Source organism: Triticum aestivum, chromosome 5B (genome assembly GCF_018294505.1).
Source record: "Triticum aestivum cultivar Chinese Spring chromosome 5B, IWGSC CS RefSeq v2.1, whole genome shotgun sequence".
Taxonomy (NCBI): domain Eukaryota; kingdom Viridiplantae; phylum Streptophyta; class Magnoliopsida; order Poales; family Poaceae; genus Triticum; species Triticum aestivum.
Window position 1 is genome coordinate 57615401 of NC_057807.1, and position 7355 is coordinate 57622755.

Genomic DNA, 7355 nt, shown 5'->3' on the forward strand with positions numbered 1-7355 from the left:
GCCATCCTCCCGTTGTGAAGGAAGCGGCCAGAGAGGAAGGGCGTCGCCGGGTGTGGTGCCTCCGCGGATTCGTGCCGCGGTTGCCGGAGACGTGGGCGCCGCGGGTCAACCGCACCGGGGAGGATGGGGGCGCCACAAGCCTCGTCGGAGGTCGCCTCTCCAGATCGGTGGAGGCCAAGGGCAAGGGCAAGGAGGAGGGGAGAAGAAGACCTTCGGCCAGCTGCGGGAAGCCGCCGCTGGCGTCCTCCGCAGCATTCACCAGCGCTGGTGGCGGGCAGAAGCGCAAGTGCCACGACCACGCGCACTCCGAGAATGTCGCCGGCGGAAAGTACGGCGCCTCCGGTGGCCGCTGCCACTGCTCCAAGCACAGGTTAGTAGTCTAGCAGATTCGATTCACCCAGGGATGGATTTCGTTGTTCCGTTCTTCGTCTGCCGGTGTTATCCTTGTTGCTAAAGATTGAATGAATGGAACCGGCAGGAAGTCCCGGGTTCGGCGGATGACTCGCGTGCCGGCAATCAGCTCGAAGGCGGCGGAGATCCCCGCGGACGACTTCTCGTGGCGCATGTACGGGTAGAAGCCGCCTGTGGAGAATGCCCTAGACTCAGCAGTTGACGTAACTCGGTTGAGCTGCGGTGCGCTATATTTAGCTGATTTTATTGGGAAGGTGGGCACTTACCTGGAAAATAAAATGGCCTGGTTTATCCTGTATTATGGCCTGTCGTTGATAACGCTGCACCAACTAAAGCTCTTGGTTGTTTGGAGAGGAATTGCTTTATGTTATAAGGGAGATCTTTTATGATAAACCTCTGTCTCTACATCACCGAACTTAGATTGGGCCAATGTGCTCCTCAAATAATTACTTACTGTACAACCTAGACTGTACATGCTTGCTAAGCAGTCATAATTGCAAATAATGGAAAACTATCGCGTTGATTGGGTACCAACTCTGCAAGTTAATTAGGGGTTTCTTATTTATGCATTGTCCTGTCAAAACTCGAGGGATTGGATGGCCTTTCTTTTGTTCTTAATTCTGTGTTAAATTTGTCCCAGTGGTGGAACCAGGGAGGTGGGAATAATTTCAGTATTAAAATGTGGGGGAAAGCAGACACGTAGGCGGGCTCTTCGGCGGCCGCGAGAACTACGACAAGCGCCTGCACTGCCTGTCCAAGGAGGAGGTCGTCGTGCACGCGCGGATGCGCCGCCGAGCCCAGTTCTCCTGCCGCACCTTCTGCAACATCATCGTCCCCTCCATCATCGCTGAGGTAGCCTAATCCCCCCCCCCCCCCCCACCGTCCAGCTCTGAGATGATTATGGTCTGGTCTAGCGGCTGTGGATATTGGGAATATACAATTGTGGTTTAAAGCGAACCAGCTTTATTGAACGAAGTATGCAGGGTGCTTTCATAGTTCGGGATCATCCATGGTGATTAGACAGACATGGCCAGTCCACCACATGGGCGGATACACTGCATTTTTGGTTCTTAGATTCTATAGTATATCTTCTTACTGGGAATAGATGCACAGATTTTGGTTATGATTGTTCTGTTAGACATTCATGTTCACAAGTCAATGCTATTTGTGAATTCCTTTCCTTTGTAGTTATTACTGTTAATTTGAGAAGTTTATGCAAGCCTTTTGTACACTTGCCCAAAATGTTCAGTTGTGTGCTACTGTTTTCAAAGTACAACCTCTGAATTCAAAAGCAAAACATGGATGTCGTGATAGCGGTGGAAGAAACACTCTTAATTATAATATCATATCTCATCAGTCATAAATATTTGAGTTTTTTTCTTTTAGTATCTCAGTCGTGTAGTCATCACTAAGAAAGATTAACGTATCATATATGTATGTTTCTCCCGTGGCCACGACCAGGGGTGAGGAGATATCGATTAGGCCAGCCCGGACCTTCACGGACTTGGATATGGGGCTACAGATCGTAGACCTGGTAATATTATTATTTTTTGCAAATTGTGCATGCAGTAGACTTTAGAGCTGAGCTAGATGGTCTCGCATCCACGCTGATCTATGAAAATATTAGGTATCAATCAAACTTGACTGTTTATGTTCTGAATGATGCAAATGTTGACCACCACATTTGGTAGGTTCATGCGAGCACTGAAATAATTGTGATGATCTCGAAGAATTTCTGAGCAATGTCATTGGTATTCATTTATTAGTTTGTTAGGTCTGTGTTTGTGGCAACTAATTTTATATGTCTCCCTCAACATTATAAGATTGCTTTGTGGCACAAAAGTGCACACTGTGTGACAAATAATGGTTGGTTGTTTTAAAAATATGGATTCTAAATTCCATTTGTCTTTGACTTCTTAATTTAACCTATGTGCATGTTCTTATGACAATGATGCGATGTGTGAAATTTGTTTGACTTTTTGTATGATTAGATTTTGAGGGAAACACTGCCCTGCCAAAAAGCCAACTGGCCGAGCTAGCCACACTGTGAAAGGGCGGAGCAACAACAACCTGATATACATCAGTTGACAATGAAGGTATGTGTATATACAGTGTGTAGCAGCGCTGTCATCTCAGACTTCCTATTTAAGCTTGATGCATTCTCTTATAACTGCCTTATGACACGTGATATTTGTTTGATATCGAAGAAAGGCATGTGCCCATATTATTCTCTTATAACTGCAGATTTTATGCTCTTCCGTTTTGTATTTAGTCAAGTGATGTATGTTGTTGGTTTCTCTTATAACTAATTTGTTGTTGGTTTCTTTGTAGTGTATTGATTATGGCTTGCTGTGCCACATGACCAACATGGATTATGTCGATGTCTAAACCATGTCTGGGGCTGATCCTGACGGCGTCGTCCACATCTTTCGCGCCTGGTCCAGCTGCGCCATATCAAGGTCTCCTCCCCTGCCCCTGTTCTTTTCCTTCTCTCTCTCCCTCTCAATCCCTGATGTGTTTCGATTTGGTAGGCTTGGTTCCCTCCCTGATTGTGTGCATCATCATGGTGTTTGCTTGTTGTTCTACAATTTCAACTGCATGGCTACTACTGGGTTGGCTTCTTATGGGTCTCCAGTAAGTTATGGGAGAGAGTGAGAGTGTGGGCTTGGTCAGGGAGATCTCTTTTATTTATTTGCTGGTACCCGATAGTTTTTCATGTTCCCTTGTGAGATCTTAGTGAAAATAATGATTTTATTTGCTGTGCGTGCGTGCGGGTGTAGAGAAGAAGAACCTCAACTCGGAGCTCTTGTTACTTGTCAGTATATATGTACAGATCATAAATATAATAAATATATGTGTCCTTTTTTCCTCTTTCTCTCCTCTGGTTTTACCGCCGAACTGGGTGGCCTTGATGAATGATGTTGGCTTATTTTAGAGAAAATATTTCTAAATAAATACCTGATAAATGATGTTGGTTTATTTTAGAGAGAATCTTTCTAAGTAAATATACACTGAAGAGAGGTTTCAGTTTCCTAATAGTACATGTTCGAATTGTTGTTGTATGTGACCTTAGATAGAAGGACATGCACTTGTGATTATCCCTTTCCCTTTTTGTATGAGAGCTTTGTGCCAAAAAAACTGCTTTGGTGCCGAGACAATTACCTTGCAACATTAATCTTGGCTGAAATTGTGCACCTTTACTAGATCAATCATGTTTGTCAGTGTTAAATAATTGGGCACATAATAAGATGAAATCATAGTGTATCATGTTTTGTGCCTAAAGAAAATCTTTGAGGATATCTATGTATAGTAGGCTTATTATGTTTTCTGGGTGCCTTGTAGAATACTAAGATAAAATAAATTCAATTTAATCTTTTATATTCTTTTATATTAAAGCGGCTACATTGTATCCTGAATACTAAGATAAAATATACGCTATATGGAGCAGCACGACCGCATTGATGGGTGTTGTCGCCGTCGACGGCAGAAGCGCAAGTCGCGGCTCACGCCGCTGCTCCGTTGGGGTCACCACCATGTGCCGTTGCTGTACTCGTGTTGCGCGTGCGCTCAGGTACTGCATCTCAGGTTCCCCTCTCTCATAGATGTCCATATATACAGTTCTGATTTCCTTTTTTCTGCTGCTCCATATAGCGTACAGCCGAGTCGTTGATGCGGTGAGAGATCGGTGTCGTGTCCGCCGGCTGAGCAGCAAGCCGGAGCTGCAAGTCTCTAAACATGGTGGTGCTACTGTGAGGATATCATGCCTCTCACTCTGTGTATCTCTCATCAGCCCATTCCACTTTTTGCTAATCATTCATGCCCTTCATGATCACTAAGGCTTTTCTTGGTTTTGTAGTTGTGGATTGTGATTAAGAATGATGACCCTGGTTAATTATAGGATTTACCATGAGAGCATGAGATCTTTGCACCTGTATGTCTTACCTATTAGTCATTCTGCTAAATAGTAATTACTAAATAATTGTTTGTGATAAATAACAATGCCTTTCTTATACAGGTTTTTTGGTGCGTTTGTGCTCGTCGGCGGGACGGTGCAAGGCGCAACTCCGACGTGGTTCCTTGCCGGTTGAACGGCGTTCACGCGCAACCCCGGCGTGCACTGAGTACTGCCTCGGCTACAACCTCCCTCAGTGAGCTCCATCTTTCTCCTCCTCCTCTGCTTCGGCTACTATATGGGACATGGCCATGGCTATATTGATCCATCCATCCATCCATAAGAATAGAAGCTCCTCAGGACGCACCACAGCGATTTGGGATTCCTGGCCGTCGGATCGGGTGGCTTGATCGGGTCTGGGCCGTCGGATCGACCCCTGTAACGACCTCGTCCATCGGATAAAAAGATTTATTGCTGGATTGAATAGTTACTCCCGTTTCGTGCCACCGTTCGTAAATAGCCTGCCCCGTCGGGGGCATTCTCGCCATTTCGCTTTGTCTGTGGCGGTGGCGTTCGTGCTAGGGCGATGATGATTAACTGTGGCTGGAATAAGTGTGCCTTTGAGCAATCAAGGCACCTGTGGGTATCAAGTTGGATCCTCCCTGTTGTCTCTAGAATCCTTTTTGATCCTGTGATACCTATCGATCTGTCCTTGGATGGTCATTCTTGTTGAGTGATAACCAGGGTAGCTCCATTGTGTAAACAGATTGATCTGGTGATAAGAGATGATGGGGATAGGTTATATGATCGACAAAAGGCGAATCTGAGCCCACTATGCAATAAAACTGCAGCTACCTCCCCTAATGTGTGTAGTATTGAAGGAAAAAGAGAACTTTTAATGTCTTGCTACTTTAAAATTCCAAAAAGGTGCATTCTTCCATTGCTGGTTACTTAACCATGATTTTTTGTTTTGCTTTGGTTCTGGTTGAGATACTAAAGGTTGTTTATATATGAAAATAATAGACACTTGTAGTTTTGTATGCCTCACCTGTAGCTTAGGATCCAGTGTTGTAATGTTTTGCCTGGGTAAAAATAACTCTAATCAATAATAGTGGTTCTATCCTTCTGATTTGAACTGGGAGAGGGCCACTGATTCTTGATCTTAAGGTGACCCCATTTTTCTATGTCTCATGCTCATGCTGCTCTATGTTCCCTTTTAAAGATTATTGCTTGCATTTTGGGTTGGTTTTCTGCTTTATGTTCCCTTTTAGCATTTCTTTTCGTTGTTGCTGCATTCCCTTTTTTGTATATTACATGTTCTTTTTGTATCTCATTCTGCATATAACATAACTAAATAATACTCCCTCCGTCCGGGAATACTTGTCATCAAAATGAATAAAAGGGTATGTATCTAGACATATATTAGTTCTAGATACATCTCTTTTTATCCATTTTGATGACAAGTATTTTCGGACGGAGGGAGTACATTGAGATGAAAGGTTATATCTGATATCATTGAGAGGAGCAGGCCAACATCCCTACCTCCCTCTTCAACTCCCACCCAACACAATTGTGGTAAGCTCCCCCTCTTATCTACCTGCTATTTGTACCTTCGGTTTTGGATGCATACAATTTGTGTATGCCATGACTAAAACTCGAGCAGCAAATTTTGTGTGTGTGTGTGTGTGCGCGCACGCACATCACGTTTTTGTTTAATTTTGGATGGCTCAAACCGGCTGGATCCTTAGGTTTGTTTGATTTAATGGAATTGGGACTTGCATGTTTTGCCTATTTCAGTGAATTTAGATCATATTCTTCTTAGGCACTAAACTTCTTTGCAAAGAATGTGTGGAGAGGTGGTTTAGCTCTTTGAGATGTTTGTGCTCAAATTTACACGGGGTGGCTGTCTCTCTTCTATACATTTTTGTCTCCTTAGGAGATTAAAGAGCTTCTCTTGGTTGCATTCGTTACTAAAACATGGGTGTTTCAGAGCAAGTAGCACACCATGGATTTAAATGTTCAGTTAACTTTGAATTTGTTGGAGTTACTAAAACATGGAGTTAAATTCACAGTACCTATGAATTTAAATGTTTGAGTATTCCAAGCATGTTTGATATCAACAAATGTTTGATACAGTATGTAGTGCCATCATCTCATGATTCTGCTCATGGTTTCCTTTTTACTGCCATGAATGTATTTTGAGTAAATCAACTGAATTTTAATTCAGTTCACAATGCACACAATTTTGGTGACTCTTGCGTGCTCAAGCTTTGCATCGTTTGGACGTGTGCCAATTCCTTCATGGATTCATGCTGGTCCTTGTGTTGCATTGCAGTAACTTTTTCCCGCCTTGCTGGAGGAGATGAAGCACATGGCAAAGCAAGAGTTCATTGCGCAGAAGGTATAGCAGTGACCAATTTCGCCTGTAGTAGTAACTCTTTCCTGCCTTTGCTGCATTTTTCTCTTCACTACAGTATACTACACCATCAGTGATGCAACGCCAACAATCACCATTTCAAAGAACTAGAGATCATTTGTACTCCTGATTGTATGCATACATGGAAGAAAACCCCAAACTGAAATTAGAATTACATGTTGATAGCAAATTGGCATTTAACTCTGGTCAAAAAAATGAGAGATCAATTTGCAAGAGCTGGATCAATTTGCATGTGTACTGTAATTTTTAATTTTTTCAGGCGTACTTCTCTTACAGATCAATTTGTCAATTTTCAAGCAACTTGTCAATTTATAGGTTACATTAGACAAAACTTCTCTTAAAGACCAAGTCATGTTTCTCACCATCCTCCTCATCACGTAGCAGAGGAGGCGTCCTGGAGCGCGGTGGAGGCATTTTGGACGTGGAGCACGGCCCGGAGCATGGCCTTGCGGTTCATGGAGCCTAGGGAGGCTGTGCGAGAAACCTGGGGCAGCAAGGTACTGCCTCTTGCTGCTCCTCCCCCATGTCTGTAGCTCGCCTGGAGCTCCCCCACGCCTTGAGCTCGCTAGAGCAGAGGCCTGCGGAGCGCTCCCTGGGGCAAGGCCTGGGGCGATC

At 44.0% G+C, this 7355-nt stretch overlaps 1 long non-coding RNA gene across 1 annotated transcript; it reads left to right on the plus strand.

Moving 5' to 3' along the window:
• Positions 1–4094: 4094 nt before the first annotated feature.
• LOC123115667 (uncharacterized) lies at positions 4095–4818 on the plus strand. Its single transcript, XR_006456693.1, has 3 exons — positions 4095–4160; positions 4268–4342; positions 4427–4818. It is a non-coding gene; the product is annotated as an uncharacterized lncRNA (long non-coding RNA).
• The last annotated feature ends 2537 nt before the right edge of the window (positions 4819–7355 follow it).